The 19,898-nt window shown below is 30.9% G+C and overlaps 1 protein-coding gene across 1 annotated transcript in view; it reads right to left on the reverse strand.

Moving 5' to 3' along the window:
• LOC123702752 (ABC transporter G family member 20) overlaps positions 1–19,898 on the reverse strand; it is a 67,399-nt gene extending 47,501 nt beyond the window's left edge. The window contains exon 1 of the mRNA XM_045650537.1: positions 19,770–19,898. The gene's annotated coding sequence lies outside the window, so the exon portion shown is untranslated. The remainder of the gene's footprint in view (positions 1–19,769) is intronic.

Below are 19,898 nucleotides of genomic sequence, written 5' to 3' on the forward strand. Positions count from 1 at the left end.
ATCTAAACTAATATTATAAAGCTGAGTTTGTTTGTTTGTTTGAATGCGCTAATCTCAGGAACGATCCGATTTGAAATATAAATCATCACGCTAAGACCAACAGGAGCGGAGCCACGTCGGTGCTTTTCCGCAAATTGTTATGAGCAAAACTGCGGCCTACAGCTAGTCTATACTAATATTATAAAGAGGAAAGGTTTGTAATTATGTATGTATGTATGTATGGTTTTCACGCATAAACTACTGGACCGATTTCAAATTCTTTCCCCATTAGAAAGCTGCATCTTTACTGAGCAACATAGGCTAGGTTTTATCCCGGAAATCTGACGGGAACGGGAACTATGCGGGTTTTTCTTTGAATATGCGGGCGAAGTCGCAGGCGGAAAGCTAGTTCTTAATAAAACTAATGAAGCCTTTGTTCCTTTCAATCTAATAAACATAATTCTTTGTTACGTTGTAATTCTCGTGTTACAATTATCAAGAAAATACCATTCATTGGATTTTACAATTAATAGATTATGAGATTTATATATGTGAATTCTGATCGGTAATTGCCGTCTTTGCTTACTTCAATAAAAAAAATCATTCACACAATGAAGTTAAAAAGGCTTTTTTTAAGGCTGATATATATGTACAAGTTAGGAGGAGAGTTTTACTAGAATAATAATTATCACTAGGTAGGTACTTATAAATACAAAAACTACTGAACGGGTTCTGATGAATCTTGGAAATAATGTAGCTTATGTACAAGAATAACATATAACTACGCTAGTACCTTTATAATATAAGTCTTTGCAAATAACTCATAAGCAAAAGATATATTATGTACTATATTTTCCCGCGGATTAATCCTAGCTAAACTAAAACTAAAAAAACCCGGGGCACAGAAATAGTATAAATATAATATTATCGGTGGTTTAAATTCTTAAGTCTACGGATAGTTGAGATAAAAGCTATTTGTTAAGGCAAACCTTTATTTGCAAGAAAACAAGGTCTTCGCAAACGGAAGTCTATATATTTTTTCCGCTCATTATGTAGCCATTGAAGACATCCTGTACATTAGATTTTTCTTTACTTATTTATTAATAAACAAGATAATTAATCTTTTAAAAGTATTTTCATTCCGAATTATAATACACAGTTTCATTCAAAATTTTACAATACTCTCTCTCTCTATCTTTACAGTAGAAATTAAATATTTCGAATAGAACTTAGTCTTAAATAAATATATAATTTAATTAAAAAATTATACACATTGTCATTAGGACATAGATACACAGATGACAAAAATTGTACGTTACAAGCTCAGGTTACAAGTATTTCTAGTGTATACTTTCCTTTGAACTTGGAATAACCTAACTGACGTACAAGTAGTTCTAGTGTATACTTTCCTTTATTATTAAGAAAGAAAAATCGATATTTTGAATATAGTACGAATTTCTAACCTAAGAAAGTAACGATGATTGGTTCTTTAACGAGTATTTCAAGGGACTCATACAATAACGACTTTTAAATAAGGACCATGAAAATTGTTCTCTAGTGTCCTACGATCAAAAGTGGAACCAATTTTGTATCTGTGAAAAACAAAAAAGGTTGCTCGATATTTTGGCGCGCTAAAATTGGTTGTGTTCGAAGTTCGAAAAAGGTCTAATAATATTGGAAAAATGTTTTTAAGGTTAAATCAATTTCTAAAGTAATTGCGGGAAAATTGATAATGTTATTTATAATTATTTTTATTCTAGTTGAACGTTGACCCCGTTGACCCGACAGACAGACGTTATCCTGTCTTCGCGAAAATGTAAAATCCGTGACGTTTATAGCCGTTATATTTTCGCATTTTTTTAATTTTTGATGCAAATTTGTGATTAAGGGAAACAGGGATTCATTTTTATATAATACTAGCTTTCTGCAAATTGCATCAAAATCAGTTGCGTAGTTTTGAAGATTAAAACATACATAGGGACATAGGGACAGAAAAAGCGAATTTGTTTTATACTATGTAGTGATAGAGATGAATGAAGGATAATAATATAACTTTGGTCTTATTATGTGTAAGGTCAATGTTACAATGTAACTTCAAGATTCTTTAAATAAATGGATTGCACGTGTTACTTTTAATTACATGTTTTTCCTACTAGGTCAAAATAATTGTCATTTGCTTGTTCAAAGAAGAATGGAGTTAAGTTTCATTATTAAATACCACACATTGGAACCAGATAAAAGAAAAATATGAATAAAATTAATAAATTGCTAAATACTTAATAATATATGTAGTAATCACCTATCTTAGTTATCTGCTCAGGAAATTTAATAAATTACCTTTTTGTCACATTACCTATATTCAAAAACTAGTGAAGGTTTTCAAATATTTATAAAACTATAAAAAAATAACTTTCTATTCCACTTCCAAATAAAAAGTTCACATCTCGCACATACTACCAATCTTACGAGAAAAAAATATTTTTCAGTATAATAGACTAGCTGTGCTCCGCGGTTTTACCCGCAGTGCTCCGCTCCTATTGGTCTTAGCGAGATGATATATAGCCTTCCTCAATAAATGGGCTATCTAACACCGAAAGAATTTTTCAAATCGGACTAGTAGTTCTTAAGATTAGCGCGTACCAACAAACAAACAAACACACACTTCATCTAAAGTATAGATATGACATAAGTATTTACCAATACTCTTCACACACATCTTCAAATTACATTAAAAATCTAATTGCAATACAAATAATGAGGTTATACTTATTATGCTTTGTTCCGCTCTGTTTCTATCCAGTGTTGGACAATCTTATGGCAATTACATGCAATTACATCAGTTCAATCATTTCCCAATCTTTTCTTCATATCACGATTGCTTTTTAGGCTTATTTAGGTTTTATTTGCACACCAATACCATGGCTCTGTCATTGAAGCGGCTAAACGGAACACAGTGAGGTTTTGGTCGGTAGGAATCCGACATAACCCACGGCCCTTTACCTACACTAATTCATACATATTTGTATGGAAATGAGACAAATTAAAATGCTTATTGAAACCTTTTTTTTAATTTTACTGTCATTTGAGAAGAATCTTCCCTCAGACTAGAGAGTGTCCATTTAAAGTAGGTTGAAATCGAGTCTAAAGGAGTCGGTTACATACAAAAATACAGGTGAAGCTAATAAAAGTGTTAAAAATCATTTGAGCCCAGAAAATAACAGTATCAACGAACCATGGGGTTCATTGATGCCAGTTTTATAAAGATCGGCCTCTAGATACATACTGACAGATTACGCCGTGAATTGAACTGACTGGAAAATTCATATTCAAACTCAAACATTTATTTATTCAATTTGACTTCTTATAGAAGCACTTTTGAAACGTCATTACATATTTTCAACATTCACCACCGATTCGGAAAGCAGAATCTACGGCGAAGAACCGGCAAGAAACTCCAAAGTTGCTCTTTTAAATCATGTCAGTTTTACAATTTAATTTTACAAAATACATTATAAATTGACTGGGAATAAGATGTCATAATATACGGCCCCTGAAGATACAATTAAAGAAAATGACGAGGAAACAATTTATGTTTACGACAAACATTATAAACCTTTGTTACAATAACGTCACGAACAAGCTATGCGAGATCGTGTAAACTGTAAACCAGTTTTAAAATTGCATCACGACATGGAATATTTCGGAGCAAAATAACAATAAAGTTTATTGTTAATTCCAATAAATGTGGGAAGTGCAGATGATATAAGAAGGAATATATCGAATCATTGAAATTAATACCAATCTTGTTAGGATTAAACGCTTTAGCAGAATAATTCGTCAATTGGATAGAGCCATATGCAAAATCAACGGGAAATGACGACACTAATAATAATTTTGTTTATTGATCGATTGAATTAACTTAAAATATTTTTTGACGATATGATAGAGATTAAATAACAATTATCAATTTGTATTACGAGTACCTATCTCTGTTATGGATAATGATCATTAAAAGAAGGTAGAGATTCGTGTAAAAATTAACGGAAAATTAGTTACCATTATGCCACGTCATGGTTTTTATTTAAATGCAATAATTACTGATTTCCTCATTAAAAAGGGGAAATACATAACGTATACATTTGGAATATTTCGAAAGGGGAGGTACCACGTCACAGAGTGGCAATGACCTCTTCGATTGAAGGTCATATAACCGATGTTTTGATCTTGCTGTTTCGTAAATCGAAATTTGTCTTATACTAGCTACAACCCGCGGTATCGCTCGCATGGTACTTGGTTAAAAGGTAGCTTATGCTAATAAGGACTATTGTCTATTTCTGTTCTAAAATTTAATACAATTTTTGCGTGGATTGCCTAAGTAGTAGAGTACGTACTGTCGTACAAATGGCAATAGCAAAAAAGTTATCAATTTATGAAGCTTCCTTCTAGAATTAAATTATTCTTAAACTACAGAGCTTAATGCTGACTCTTCTCTGTAGAAATTGCGTTCCGGACTGGTGTTAAAAAATAGAAACATTTATGTATGTAAAATATGACCTATCAAAGGACTTCTAAAAAAAGTCTAATTAAATTAATGATAGAGTTTTAAAACAGTCCAACATGAACCATGATAATAAAACAAAGCACAAAATTTACAATGAGCTTACGAAACAATTATAAAAAATTAAAATCATGTGCGAAAAAACTTGTTTCTCATACATTGTATTATCTGCAACGTATAGTATATTATCTGTACTACAACCTTATTTTCTTGCGTAAATCTGTACTTGACCACAGAATACATAATAGTAGCTAAACGCTACAACGGACACTCTCCGCCTCCCGCCAAAATTAAACACTTACCTCACCCCGCACGATCAGACATGTTATGGTACCCATTTCCCCGCAAGGACGATACCAACGACGTCTTAGACGAAACGCAACGAAGATTGACAACATTAATCAAATTGACATAAAGTAATTTTATTATTTTGGATTTGTGATTATCGTTTTTCGTAGAAAATGGTTAAATATTGTGCTGTTTACGGATGTATTTCATCAGAAAAACGCGAATTTTTTTTTACGCTAGTCACAAATGTGCCAACCATAAAGCGTTAACACACACATTTGCAGTCTCTACAGTGTGACTGTCAAAACAATCATTTTGTATGGAGTGTCCGGGGTGTGACTTGACATCAAATATCTGGCAAAGGTTAAACAAGTTCAAAGGTATTTGTTTATTTTACTATACATTTGATGTATAACTTTTAAATTAATAGATTTATATCTGTATAAAGCTGAAGAGTTTGTTTGTTTGTTTGAACGCGCTAATCTCAGGAATAACATAATCGGTTTTAAAATTATGTTACTATTAGATAGTCCATTTATCGAGAAAGGCTATAAGGCTGTAATATATCATCACGCTAAGACCAATAGGACCGAAGCAATGCGGATTTAACAGCTAGAGCACGCTAGAGTATTGAGTAAACTTCCACACTGTTTTTAACCGACTTCAAAAAAAAGGAGGAGGTTATCAATTCGGCCGGTATATTATTATTATTTTTTTTTTATGTATGTACACCGATTACTCCGAGGTTTCTGAACCGATTTACGTGATTCTTTTTTTGTTCGATGCGGGATGGTGTCGAATTGGTCCCATAAAAATTTTATTCGAATAGTAGTAGAAAATTTTTATTTTATGAGCATTTTTGTCTGTAGGTATTTGTAAATTTTGCAAGTGCAAGTTTGAAGTCGGTTGTTTTTAACGCAGTTATCACTTGTTTGTTTTATCTTTGTTTTGATATCCTTCTTTATAAGCCTGGGAAATAATCTTAAAACAGGATTTAATTACATTATCTGTAAGATTAGTAAAGATTATTTTGCTTTTTTATATTTGGACTCTGAAAATCTTTTGATCAAACCCTGAAAACGTGACGTATGTATGTATGTACTCGTGCAGTTTTGAATTTGAGATTTACATTATTAAATACATAATATTATAAGTGGATATATTGACGTTTAATAAATTATTACAACTAAACAAATTCCCAGTACTATATTTGATAACAATACGTGACAAAAAATAGCGAATTTTTGTATCTCTGCGTGTTTTTCTTTTGATCACGTCAATCGAAGAAATTCTTTCACACGCCCTTCGAATAATTAGATAATTTCACGTTATATTATACATATTAAAGTGTTTTGTTTCATTTACTTTTATTCTATTACCATTTTTCTATAGGTTAAAACTTAGTCTTTTAGATATCTAGAGTTCTTATATTACTAGGTTTCCGCCCACGACTTCGCCCGCGCAGTCAAAGAAAAACCCGCATAGTTCCCGTTCCCGTGGGATTTCCGGGATTGCGTAATTCTTCCCGGGATAAAAAGTAGCCTATGTCCTTTCTCAGGTATCAAAATATCAGACAGAGTTACTTGCACATTTATAATATTAGTAAGGATTAGACCTTGATGTATATTTTGCTACAAAATACAAAAAATGGCGAACATGATTAATTATTTCGAATAATGTTTTCGTGTAAAACTTTGCTCTTTTTTCTGAGTTACCCAGAAGACTTTTTTTTATAAATTTTCTTTAATTTGTTTGGATTTTGAATTTTCCTTCACAATATTGAGTTTGTTACTTGGTTTAGCTTTTCTTAATAAATTACCTGTTGTATAAGAGTTAATGAATAATCACATCTATCATAAAAATACCATCAAAACTGGTATAATATTATATTTTGCTGTTATCACGATAAATATTATCGTCGTGAGGAATGTTAAATAAAGTTGTTTATTTATCTGTATGTTAATTAAATATAATAAAATATAAAAACGGGTTATTAGATTTTATGTACTAAATCCTTGGCAGTTGGCTATTCTCACTCAAGACTGGCCGCCCGCGCCATCGCTGAAATACTACCAAGAAAAAACGTCGTGTGTCACTCGGGGACTGCCGCGGTAAAGCTATTGCATGCTATGCCTTCAAGCCACACCTCCGCCCGTCGGAGTGGGGAGCGTGAGGTTTTTTCGTTACGGAATTTCTCGATTCGGTCCCCGAGCTCAAGGCCTGCGATAGAAACTATGCAATAGCTTAAAAACTGTTCTATAAGCTTCGACATCTTTTAACAGTTCGTATTTTTAGATTTACTTTTTAAAACTTCCTTCATATAGACCTATGACCTAACAGAACAAGGGCGTTCCAAGAAATCCTTGGAAAACATCGAGAAAATATTATCAATATCACACAAAAAATACCGATGAATAATTTCACGGTTCAAAGTTCCTAATATATCTACAAATTTTATTTCATCTCGCTCACCTTGAAAACTATCAAAGTTTCCTAGTTCTAATATATTGATATCCGGACGAAATCAAATATAAAATTTGTAACAAAAACATATTGCTGCCTATATATTTGTGAAAAGTTTTTAATAAAGATTTAGATTCCTATATATTTATTTATTATAATATAGAATCATATATAGAATGATTTAGGAGTAAAGAAGTACAGTGTAGTAATAGTCTCTAGATTCTTATGGCCAATTCTTCTGGATGTGTTCAGTTTAGCTTATCCAGAACAATAATAATATTTTATATCTGCAAGTTAAAATTGAAAATAATTTACATAATAATATGACAAAAGCATTATTAGACATCTAATTAAGTACAGTACTCCAAAATTAATAATGCGCATGCAGATATTCGCCAATTATCGTATTTCCAGAAACACTCGAATCACCCCGATACATTGAATCGTAAGTGCCCTAAACAATGCACTTGTATCTTGCAACTTGTTCAAAAGAAATAGGAGTCAATTCAGAGTCATACACAATCGAAAACAATTCAGGCGATAGGTGACGGTAGCCTGTCAGTCAAAAAATTCAAAAATCCGTCAGTCCTCTTTCTATATTGGTGGTGACTGCACATAATATTATCTCTATATGGAATTATATAGAGCTGCTTTACATACCCTTCTTGGTTTTGTTTCAAAGTTGAATTGATTATTTACACAGGTAGCAGATAGCAAATCAATACGACAAATATATATTCGCAATCGTGTTACTTATCCTCGCTATTAACTTACAATGAATTATCGAAACAAATTTCGTTACTTATCTTTTTTACCATAGTATCATAATAAAACTAGTAATCTAATAAACTATGCATGAAGAAAATACATTTAACCACTCTATAGAGGTATACATTTCGTCTTCGGAGGCTCGGGGAATATGACAGTTGCCGAATAGTGACGAATTTTTCTATGCGCATTATCAGTTTGGGAGTACTGTATATGATGTTGTTGTTTAGATGATTTTGCTCTTTTGCCTAAAAACAGATGATTATGGCAGAAAAGACATTATTGACTCTTTTATCAGAAAATCACGTAAATACGTGTTTTCACGTGTTGATATATTATTTTGAATGCAATAAAGAATGGCATTAATGAATAATTTTATAAACAAATACTACTTACAGCCACAGATAATATAAAATACTATTCTAGTACTACTAGGTATATACTTCTATAAAAAATCACAAACAATGATTAGATCTCACAGGTGATAATTTAATAAACATGTCTTATTATTACCCTAATTTTATAAATGTACAATTTTTAAATAGCGTTAATATTTTCTTTGCATATTAATTTAATTTAAAACGTAATATTAACAAAGAAATGTACGTAAATACATATTATATACAAAAGTTCCAACAATTTCAAAGTCTCCTAGTATGACAGCAATGTAAACTATATATGTATATGTATTGCAATCTTTGCAATATTATTTCTTTACACAATAACCGCATTTTATTGAAAATTTTAAACTCTATGGGCTAGTAAGAAAGTGCTCGCACGTAGCGACGCAACTCCCCATAGAGTTGGTGGGAGAGACAAAATAGTTGCGGAGACAAAAGTTGCTCTTGCGCGGTAGCTCTTAGCCTTTGGGAGGTCGATGACTTTATAGAGTTCAAATTCAAATAATTTATTGTGATTCACAGGTTATAAGGGTTATTACATTGTCAAATACTAAAAAATACTTGTTTAAACTATTCTTTAAAAGCTTCGTTATGTTCTTTTGTTAAACGAATGTAGTGATTGCCGCTTTGAAAAAAGATTTAATTCGATTTTTAAATTATCTATTTCAAATATTAAAATAAACTGTTTCGTTAATAATTATTTAAGTATGAAATTATTATGTATATTTAACACACACTATATTAAATTTAAATTTCGTGTAATAAAAGGTACAGAACTAAGCATTTAATGAAAGCATCAAATATTATCTGTATTCTTTTTATAGAAGTTCACTCAATATTTATTCAACTAGACTTCATTTAGAAGCATTTTTGAATCGTCAAAATAGGTAAATAAAAATAATATTTTACCAACTGTTTCAGGTTCTTATAAAATACCATACTGGAAGTAAATTAAAAAACAAAATATATCAGAAATCAAGTCAACAATAATATACGTATATTTAGCCAAGTGAAGATCAAGTACACTGAAAAAAAAAACAAAAGGTTAACCCAAAGCGAAATAATAAAAGAATAAGATTGAAAGTCAATGCCCGGGATTTTTCCGTTAAGACACTCTTGAAGCTTGATAAACAATTTACTGCACTCACTGTACGGCTTATAATATCGATTTTCATGTACTTTAGACTTCTTACGGTTTCGTTTTGTCAAAAAAAAAGAGTACCTACGTATAGAATAATAAACCTATTTGTTAATACGAGGAACTTAGATCGAAAGCTTGCATCGTATCGTTATCTATAGGTACTAATATTATAAGGCTGCTGAGTTTGTTTGTTTATATGTTTTAACTCAAGAACCAAATTCACAAAAATTCAGTGTTTCACTGTTAGAAAGTCCGTTTATCGAGGAAGGCTATAAGGCTGTACATCATCATCATCAAGGAGCGGAGAAATGCGGGTAAAACCAGGCACAGCAAGTTATAAAATATAATGTTTATTTCTCAAAATTCAGACGAATTTAACCTTGTCAAAAACGTATAGTATAATAATAAACATAATCTCAATGTTCTTGAGTCCTCATTTCAATATTAAAAAATAATTTTAATATATTATATTTAATTATAAAATAAATTGCAATATAATAATTAAGTATACTTACTTTAATTCCTTCTATTAATTTCATATTATTCAATAACTGAATGAATGAATTATTTTGAACTAAAAATATTAATTAGAATTTAATTACTCTTTAATTGTATTAACGTTTTGTGTTACTCATAATATGGTAATAATATACGTCTTACTTCAATAATATCACGCATGCCTTCGAAGTATTAATATTATTTACTTATACATTCATAGCTTGAAGCTTTTCTTGTAAAAAATGTCTCACCTATATCTAAGTGTCATAATTAAGTTATAAGTTATTACAAAAATACGCGTTTATTATGCTCTCAACTGTAACTCGGATATTTGGTAGTTTTTATAGTAATTTAATATTCCAATAATAATTATAAATAGATTTAAACAAGTTTACTAAACGATTTGTACTTAATTCAATATTAGATAATTTAATATTTCTATAAATAAAAATCATTCTTTGCACAAGGACTAAACTTGTTTTGATACTATAGATATTCGAGAAAGATCTTTGAAGCTAAAACGCACATTTGTATTGTCGGAAATAAAAAATACAAAAAAAACGACGGCCTCGTATTTTTAAGACAAGTATTAATTTACTGAGGAATCAATATACAGAAATCGTTTCACAAATCAATAATTTTTTGGTACACACACACAAAAAAATCTACAAGCCTTTTGTTAAAATGAAAAATATTTGTATTTATTACTTACTTTAAAAAATTAAAACCTGTTTATGATTTAAATATTTGATAAAGACGCTCCATTTTTATACGTCTTAATCTTAGATTACAAAATAAAGTACAGATGGAGCATGACAACCGCCCGTCGCCCTTGTCAAAGAAAATACGAAATCAAAAACAAATACGTCGCTGCACCAGTGCTATAGCGCATATAGTGTCATGCAATACGTCAAAAAGGGTTTGCAATTTTAGTAAAAAAATGCCGTCTTGTGATAATAAAACGCTGTAAAATTTCTTCCCGAAAACAAAAAAAAAAGATAAAACATCGTTTCACAGGTTTTCTGTAGATTATTTGGCTGATTTATTTCTTTAATACGAATAATAATTTTACAGATATGAAGGAATACAAAACTTCAACGTATGTTGCCAGTATTTTGAAAATGAATTTGCCATTTTTATTGGTAAAACGGTAAAATGGTTAAAAGATCTTCAGGGTAATGCTGTTGGATTTTTCGATCGTGAATGTGATTATTTGTATAGTGCACTAAAGGTTCATGATAATTATTAGATTATTTTAATAAGCATAATACATTATTTTGTTACTTTTATAAAGCTTAAAAACGTCATAGTCGTTTTCGCTAGCGATTTAATTTATGTGAACTCCATGATGGATATGATGAAAATAAAATGTCCCGTATTCTCCACTAAAAACTACCGCTATTCGTATTCATATATTATGAAGAATAAAAAATAATATAATTATTATTATAGTTAATATTGAAACTTTTTTTATGTAATTTATTTAATAAAAAATTGAATACAATTATTTTGTCCATATATAACTTTAGTAGGCAGGTACTTTATGTAATAAAAGAATTTAAATAAAAATTAAAAATTGACTTCTCATTTATGTATATAGCCTACGTCACTACCGCCACTAACATAATAATTCAGATCATTGCAATGAAACCTCACAACTCAAAATCGGTCCAACGGTTTATACTGCAGGGCGTGTCAAAGAAATATTATACATACATACATAAACTCGAAAAACATAACCCTCTTTTTTCCGTAGTCGGGGAAAAATTTGGGAAATTTTTCAATATCTGGCAACATTACACGCACACAGAAGCACCGTGTACGTACAGAGCAGCGGCGAAATGACAGCACACATAGCTTTATTGAAAATGACGATAAATTATTCGGTTTAGTTCGGCAACGCTCCATCTGTCTTTTATTTTGTAATCTAAGGTCTTAATAATTTCATATCAATCTACATCTAAGCTACATACATGCAAAATAAAATTAGGAGTCAAAAAATTCAAAAAATTAGCGCGAAAATTGACTTTGACAGCTCGGGGTCAGAACTCCACAGATGCTGTGATATATCTCTTCAGCCATCAAAGGTCACTAATAACCATTTCATAATAAATCATAATATTACAAAAATTATATAAATATGTATTATAATCGCGAATTCAGTATAGAATTACAAAACAAACACGTTCAATGTCAACCCACTCATCTGAGACATGTCGTGAACATAATGATACCTTTTATTATAAGAAAATCATATCCCACACGATTCCCGCTTAAAATTATACGCCACAGATGATATAGAATCAAAAGTTATGTCATAGAATGTAGACTATACATCAATTAGACGTAGACGATTACAAAATTCAAGCAAAATTCAAACCGTGACGGGAATTCCTAGCTGGCCGGTTACAATAGGAGCGCGGTAAAAAAATAATTCTCACAGACTGTAAGTACACAACGTCCGCGGCTTCACCCGCTTTGTCTAAAACCTAATAAATTATACATTAAAACCTTCCTCTTGAATCACTCTATCTATTAAAAAAACCGCATCAAAATCCGGTGCGTAGTTTTAAAGATTTTAGCATACAAAGGGACATAGGGACAGAGAAAGCGACTTTGTTTTATACTATGTAGTTATGTACCTAGTGATTAGACAAAAGAATAACAATTTCATTGAAATATTTTAACCTGTTTATATAGCAGTTCTATAAAGGCAACCTCAATAGGAACCTGTTAAATTAAGGCTTATGACTTATCATATGACAAATCGAATCAGTAAACAAAACCGCCAAAATGTAGACTCATATATAAGTATATAATGACGTGTTTATGTTGCAAAAGGTCCCTTGCTCAATATAATTTAACCGTATTACTTTCTTAACGTTCATAGGAAGTTATGAAGGTTTTCAACTAAGTATTTGTTTGCGCATTCAGTGTGATTTGTCGGTGCTTGTCTTTTATTTTTTAATAAATTGTAAAAATGCGTGCTTATCCAGATTATAATTATAAACCAAATTTCATGCAGATACAATTAACTGTTTTTGTGTGATAGAGTAACAAACATACATACATTCTAACAAACTTTCGCGCTTATAATACGAATATAATATAAATAATATGTATAATACGACTTATTTTTGGAAATATACATATTTACAATACATTACAAAATTAAAAAAGAGAAGTAATCCATACTAATATTATAAATGCGAAAGTAACTCTGTCTGTCTGTCTGTTACTCAATCACGCCTAAACTGCTGAACCAATTTTCATGAAATTTGGTATGGAGATATTTTGATACCCGAGGAAGGACATAGGCTACTTTTTATCCCGGGAAAATGATGCAATCACGGAAATCCCAAGGGAACGGGAACTATGCGGGTTTTTCTTTAACTGAGCGGGCGAAGCCGCGGGCGGAAACCTAGTTAAATATAAATGGCACATGCATGTACGTCACTGCAGAAAGGATTATTATTTTGTTCGTTTACGTCAATGTTTTGATCGGAACCGATTTTGATGCAATTAAGTGTAAGAAATTAAAGATTTTTTTGTTGTTTGGACATTAGTTTTACGCAAACAGTTCCAAAATACGTATCATTTTCGTAATAAGTGTTAAAGAGTATAAGGAGAGTCATTTACTTGTGATATTAATAGTAACTAGCTGCTCCGCGCGGTTTCACCCCCGTGGCTCCTCCCCCGTTGGTCGTAGCGCGTGATGGCACATAGCCTATAACCTTCCTCGATAAATGGGCTATATAACAGCGAAAGAATTTTTCAAATCGGACCAGTAGTTCCCGAGATTAGCGCGTTCAAACAAACAAACAAACAAACATACAAACAAACAAACTCTTCAGCTTTATAACATTAGTATAGATACGAAAGACCACCTAGATTCGTATATAAACAAAATATTATTCAATTTTACAGTTGACAAAAATCGCAAAAAAATAATCTTTAAAATTATTTAATTTATGAAAAAATATGCGAGATGCTCGGCCAAATAAACTCGTAAAAATATAAATAATTGACCTCTCAATATAAGAAAAAAGTACTGACTTTCGACATACAATATTAAAATATTATGATAGTATCGTCAAAATAATTTAAAGTATAACATTTTTGAGTTTTTAAAGTGTAGAGGAAAGTCACCAAATATGGAATAGTATCCTAATATGGAATTCCTTCATTTCTCTAAGACTATAAGTATGAATCGCAACATTCGACCATCTTTTGTTTCATTTGGTGCACTAATTATCGCACTAACACCATCGAGTTAGTTGCGCGAACGGTTTACATGTAGCAGGCGTGTTTTGTTTTGTTGCCGTGCAGAAAATTTTTTAGGTAAGTAATAAATGAGTATTATCGGCTATTATGATTATTTCGATAAGTGTTATACTATTTAGTATATCGGGTATTATGTTTATTTCACCATTTTGTGATCTTTTGTCTTTAAAATATTGTGAATTAAAAAAAATATTTAGAAGAGTTTGAACTAGTATAAAAATCCAAATATGGACAGTCATCGGTGTCTAATTATGGAATTTTATAAACTTGCTATTATTTCTTTAAAAACTGTATGTAATGTTTGTTTTTAGTAACATACATGCATCAGCAGAGTCAGGATGTTCTGTTCAAGACTTCTTTCCATGGATGAAAGTGGAGAAAGTTGAATTAAATGCTTGATGTATGGGCTCTGAACAATTATGATGTGCTGTTCCAGATGGATCTGGATTTGTGACTTTTGCAAGTAATTACGTAACTCCTTTCATTTATCACAATATGTTATATTCATTTAATTGATCTCAAAGATATTCATTATATTTTTGTCATTGTTATGTTGATTTTTGCTTATATTCCATATATGGGTACCTATTTCATATTTGGTTACTCTTTTGTGATTTTGTTTTTTGTGTAAGATTTTAATTTGATTACTGATATATTTGGTTAAAGGCTATTAATTACTACTCATAGATGTATGACTGATCAGTAAAAACAATAAACTGATTTAATTTATGTGAAGTTTTATTTTTATATCCCAAAAACAAAATGGTATTCCATATTTGGTGACTTTCCTCTACCTATTATTTATATCTGGCAATATAGCAAACAGAAATAACATAGTTTTATACATATTTGTTTAAAACACAGGATAGATGATTTTATTCCATCAATATTAGGTATGTATTAAATGGACAAGTGATAACTGCGTTAAAAACAACCGACTTCAAACTTGCACTTGCAACATTTACAAATACAGACAAAAATGCTCATAAAACAAAAACTACTGGGCCTATACGAATAAAAATTTTATGGGACCAATTCGACACCATCCCGCATCGAACAAAAAAAGAATCACGTAAATCGGTTCAGAAACCTCGGAGTAATCGGTGTTCATACATAAAAAAAAACATACCGGCCGAATTGATAACCTCCTCCTTTTTTTGAAGTCGGTTAAAAACTAGTTTTTACACACACAATCTAAAATTATAAAGATAAATCAACTATACCTAAAAATTGTAGGCCATAGTCGTTTCCAGAAGTTTTAAAATAAAAATATATCATTTATAATAGTTGTGATATTATGGTAATCCAATTTATATAAATTGTGTCCGGTTCTTAATGTTTCTTGTTAAATTCTAATTAACTATCAATTAATAAACATCCATCTTTTATTTTTGTCAAACTAACGATAACAAAATATTATGTACAATATTAAACACATTATTAGGTAGGTACCTACCTTCATAGTTTAAAACTACTTTTTAATTTTAATTAAATTACTATATATATTACTAGGTTTCCGCCCGCGGCTTCGCCCGCGCAGTTAAAGAAAAACCCGCATAGTTCCCGTTCCCGTGGGATTTCCGGGATTGCGTCATTTTCCCGGGATAAAAAGTAGCCTATGTCCTTTCTCGGGTATCAAAATATCTCCATACCAAATTTCATGAAAATAACTTTTCAATACAAATTTCATGAAAATTGGTTTAATATAGTTAAGGCGTGATTGAGTGACAGACAGACAGAGTTACTTTCTCATTTATAATATTATAAGTATGGATTATAGATACATATGTACCCAATTTTGGCTGCATCTGTTCTTTTATCAAAATATCCTTGACATTTAAAAAATAGTAAAAGTGTATTAATGAATTTCATTTTGAACCAGTTTCAAGACATCAAGCTAAAAATGTATTTTTGAATCGTGTTATTTTGATTAAGACTATGTGGGTAAAGTAATGACAGCTAAAAATACTGTAATTACCAATACATACAAAATTATCATTGAATTTTGTCGTAGTATATAACAAAACGTATAATATAAGATATAAACGAAAAATACAAGGCTCTACAAAATGCTCTACACGTCATGCCATCGTTTTATATTATTCCGTCATGAAGTAAAGAACATTAGCCGAACTACGAAATAATTATTTAGTATGGCAACTTTTAACAAATACATTCAAGATTTGGTTAATCGTGGACTAAAATAAGTTGCCTAGATACTCAAACTCAAAACTCAAACATTAAGAGCTAGCGCGCAAGTGCAACTTTTTTTTTTATTTGTTATTTTGTCTCTCGCATCAACTCTATGGGCTAGTAATAAAGTGCGCGCACGTAGCGACGCAACTCCCCAGAGTTGATGGGACTTGGGAGAGACAAAATAGTTGCGGAGACAAAAGTTGCTCATGCGCGGTAGCTCTTATTTATTCAATTAGACTTCTTCTAGAAGCACTTTTGATAGGTCATTACGTATTTTTAATTTTTTCATTTACTGACAATGAAGTTTTCAGATTATAAAGACTTCAATATTAGTCGTTGATTGACAACTTAACTAGTTATTACATTTTATATAGCTTTAATTTGAGATCCTAGTTAGATACAAGTAGAGTCCCATCATCACTATCACTACATAGTATAAAACAAAGTCACTTTCTATGTCCCTATGTCCCTTTGTATGCTTAAATCTTTCAAACTACGCAACGGATTTTGATGCGGTTTTTTTAATAGATAGAGTGATTCAAGAGGAAGGTTTAAGTATATAATTTATTAGGTTTTAGTCGAAGCGGGCGAAGCCGCGGGCGGTAAGCTAGTATCCTATATTTCCCCTATTATTTTCCCTGTATTTTTTCGCATATTATAAAGAAATTAACAATGTTGACTTGACTTAGGTGGTTATCTAAAAAATTTTTATACGTACCTGATTCTTATATATTATGTAGGCATTTTGAGTTGGTTTGGGAAAGACAAAACCAAGCTATTTTAATAAGCTTTAGCTTAAGAAATTCGTGTGATTGTTCGAGTAAAATTGAGAACCTATACAAATTATAAAAAAAAATTAAAACAAAGGGTTTGTTCAGAACCAATCGTCGGCTGGGAAAAGTATTTTCTCTGGAATACCATGAACAGTTTAAAGATTTAAAAATTTCCATAAGTCGCAATTTTTTGTTTTTTTTTTATAATTAATTGATGGTCAAGGTAATAAGGATTTAACATTGCTATTCCAAGCAGTAATCCTACCATTGTTTTGGAGAGTATGATGTGTATGTATGTATGAATAGTTCTTTATGGTAGTGATGTATTTTTATAGCTATGTTAATATTTTTTTATGCCATTGTTTCAATTGTTATTAATAATAGATTATTTAATTATAATCACTTTATTATTGTACCTAACCCTAGATTACTACCCTTCGTCGATTCGACGACGCGTCACCAAAAAAATCGCTGTAACTTTTACGCGCGCGACCATATGATTTTCTGACTTCAGCTAATCTCAACCAACCCGTTGCGCTTGCGATGGACGGTAGTGCTTTGTGCGTGGAAGGTCCACACGCGCTGTTCCAGCAACCATGGCTCGTCACATCGACGAAGGTTAGTATTAACGTAACTTTTCGTACTATTTAGTTAAGTTAAAATTACGTTATTTTATCTTTTATAATGGTGCCTATTATTTTATTTTTTAGATACGATTCATATGTTAGTTTTAGAAGTTGAAAGCGATAAGGAAGATTCATCTCCGAGAGAGCCTGAAGACCACATTGAGGCTGAAGAAGCATGAAACGGAGGGTGATGATGAAGTTTCTACTGTAAATAAAGAGCAATTTCCAGATCAAAATTATGAGGCAAGTAGTAATACATCTCCCCACGTTCTATTGAAGACGAGACACCTATAGCACTTCAGCTGACCCTAGCGATTACAAGACCATCGCGTACCATTCTTCTTGGGAGAGACAAACACATATTATGGTCATCACAACAGTCAAGGTCACAAAGCAGAAGACCTTCAAAGAACATAGATACATAGCACGTGGTCATGTACGCTTTTTTCAAGATATTTTAGATCCTCTTCAATGTTTTTCAGGTATCATTATTGGTGACATTACTGATACTCTGTGGGACTCAATTACATAAATTTTAAACATGCCAGGAAGAAATAATGTGAAAGTTATAAATGAGACTGAGCAAAGTAATGCTGCTGATGTGCCTCCATAGCAAACTAAAATAAACATATATGCTATATGTCCCTCCGTAAAGCAAAGGTAGACCTAAAAATAGGTGCACAAAGTGCATAAATCGTTGTGTGGGGAACACAAACTTGATGTGTGTCACAAATGTTTTAGATCCTAAGCTATTATCAAAATTATATTTTTAATTAATTTTCCAGATATTATTTTTGTAATTAATAGTTTATTTCGAGCAATTTAGAGGTATATATTATATGTACGGAACTTTTCAAAAAATTTAAGAATGTTCATAAATCGTGTAAACTGTGATCTCATTTTGATGACTGTTTGAATTAAAACTATGTTAAAATAAATATTTTAATATTGTTATATGTAGATTAATATCTTGTCCTTAAAATAAAAACATAACTACAAATATATTTTTTTAATTAAACCCCTAAATCCCCTCCAATAAACAGCGTAGACGAAACGACGAAGGTTAGTATTAAACGTCGAAAAATAAGGTTAGTGTTCTAGGGTTAAATAATATCCTTAACGTAGAAAATTGAATGACTGAGGTAGGTATGTTATTTTAATAATAGTTGTTTGTTGCAATTGTTTTAAACAGGTTTTTAAAATTATATTATATCCGCGATACGTTGTGAAATAGAATATAATACAATATATAACATAAAGTATTTTATGTTGTTTTTTTATTGCATTGCGCTACAAGTTATCTTGGTGGACGATTTTATTAGAATCGCATGTAAAAACCATGATTGATTTTATTCAATTATGTAATATTTTTATCTGGTACCTATAATACCACTTTTTACTGCAATAATTAATACTAATTTATTAAATAATCTTTAAGTTAATAGGTATATAGGTACCTATATACGTTGATCATTCCAATAATTCGTATGGAGGACTTAATATTATGCTCTCGCGCATAATAAAATAGCTAATTATGTAGAAACAAATATATATTCTTAAGTGCTTTGTAATATGTAAATAATGCTAATTTTTATAAATTCTTCAGTTATAGGATAAATACATAAAAATACTAGCAAACAAAACGAAGGCCTGAACGGCCTCAACACGACAGTTGACGCATCCACGTTAATTGCACAAATCGAGAAACATTAAAAATCCATTTATTAATTGCCATAATAACCTTGTTAACACAATAATAAAAAAAAATGAAAAAAATTCCAAATTCAAACTTACCTTTTTTTCTTTTTTCTATTTAATCTGTGTCACTGAAACGATTCCATAAACAATTTTGTTCACACACAAACTGGCGCGAAAAATTCGAAATTAAAACGTTATAGACATGCGCGCGCACAGCACGCTCAC

Source organism: Colias croceus, chromosome 24 (genome assembly GCF_905220415.1).
Source record: "Colias croceus chromosome 24, ilColCroc2.1".
Classification (NCBI taxonomy): Eukaryota; Metazoa; Arthropoda; class Insecta; order Lepidoptera; family Pieridae; genus Colias; species Colias croceus.